The sequence below is a fragment of the Chelonoidis abingdonii genome, chromosome 12 (genome assembly GCF_003597395.2).
Source record: "Chelonoidis abingdonii isolate Lonesome George chromosome 12, CheloAbing_2.0, whole genome shotgun sequence".
Taxonomy (NCBI): Eukaryota; Metazoa; Chordata; order Testudines; family Testudinidae; genus Chelonoidis; species Chelonoidis abingdonii.
In genome coordinates, this window is record NC_133780.1 from 8,575,781 (window position 1) to 8,577,462 (window position 1,682).

The following is a 1,682-nucleotide window of genomic DNA, read 5'->3' on the forward strand; positions in this document are numbered from 1 at the left end:
GTTGTTTGCCCCTTCCCCCAGATATTAATACATACTCTGGGTTAATTAATAATTCAAAAGTGATTTTATTAAAAACAAAAAGTAGGATTTTAGTGATTCCAAGTAATAACAGACAGAACAAAGTGAATTACCAAGCAAAATAAAACAAAACACGCAAATTTAAGCCCTAATATGGTAAGAAAGTAATTCTAGATGAAATCTCACCCTCAGAGATGTTCCAGTAAGCATCTTTTACAGACTAGCCTCCTTCTAATCTGGGTCCAGCAATTACTCACACTCCTGTGGCTAGTATCCATTGTTCAAGTTTCTTTCAGGTATCCTTTGGGGATGGAGAGGACATCTCTTGAGCCAGCTGAAGACAGAATGGAGGGGTTTCCAGGGGCTTAAATGGAATTTCTCTTGTGGGTGGAAACTCCTTCTCCTCTCCTATGCAGAGTCCAGCAGCACAACGAAGTTTTGGATTCACATGGGCAAGTCATATGTCCATGCATGACTCAGAACTTTACCGGATGATGCCACATTCCCAGGAAAGCTCCGATGTGGATTGGCGTCTCTCAGAGATCATTGTTAGCTTAAGTGTTTCTTGATTGAGCATTTACTGAGAATAGTCTTTTCTCAAGCTGCTGACAAACTGTTTTACTGAGGCTACTTAAAATCAAACAAGTACATTGCCAATATTGATAACATCAAAAACAAAAATGATACATGCCTGTAAATAGAATGAATATATCCACTAGATCATAACCTTTGCAGTGATATTTTACATGGCACATTTAACATAAAACATATTCTAGTCATGTCATATTCACACTCATAAGCATATTTCTATGAATCATTATGGGATTTATTATTTATATAAAGCAACGTCACACCTGACATTCTGGTCCTTTTGAGAAAGCAGTGGCCCCACCCCTTGCTCATCGCCTTGCCTTTCAGTGTGACTTTGCATGCGTCCCTCATCCATGATACTGGACAAAACTATGTCTGGTTTTGTCCCAGTACCAGACAGGGGACAAACCAGACAGAAAGCGGATTATCCAGTTTAAAACCAAATGAATGGCCAGCTACCTGGATTCACCATGCTCAGGCCTCCCAAATAGCTTCTGCACGGCTTCCTAGAAGTCTCCTCTGCCAGGAATATGTTCCAACAAACTAGATTTCCTGCATTTTGTCCCAGAGGCACTAGTGGTGGGTATATTGTCCAACAGTGAAGAGTGTGGCTCCCTTCTGGAGTAGGGCCTAATGGAGTTAAAGGAGTCCTTGGGAACTTGCATTTAACTCCTCAGAACTCTTAAAAAATCACAGCTCTGATCTTAGGCCAATGCCCTGTCTTCTCCCTAGACAGGATGCCTCCGGGTTAGGTGTCAGACACACTGCCTTGGAGAAGTGCATTTGCTTTATAGGTGAAAAGGAGGATTTAATTATTGTGGGCGCTCAATTAAGAAGCCAACTAATGGGAGACTGAAAACAAGCTTTAGTCTAAAATTTTAAAGGTCCAAAGGGGATTTGGACCGTAGGTCCCATCAATGGAAACTTTTGCAGAATATTCATAGGATTTAAGGCCAGAAGGGACCATTAGCTTACCCAGTCTGAGTCTTCCACCTTTCTGTAGATCACAGGCCATTTACCCCTGTCTTGAGCCCAGTAACTTATGTTTGATAAACGCATGTTCCAGAAGACCA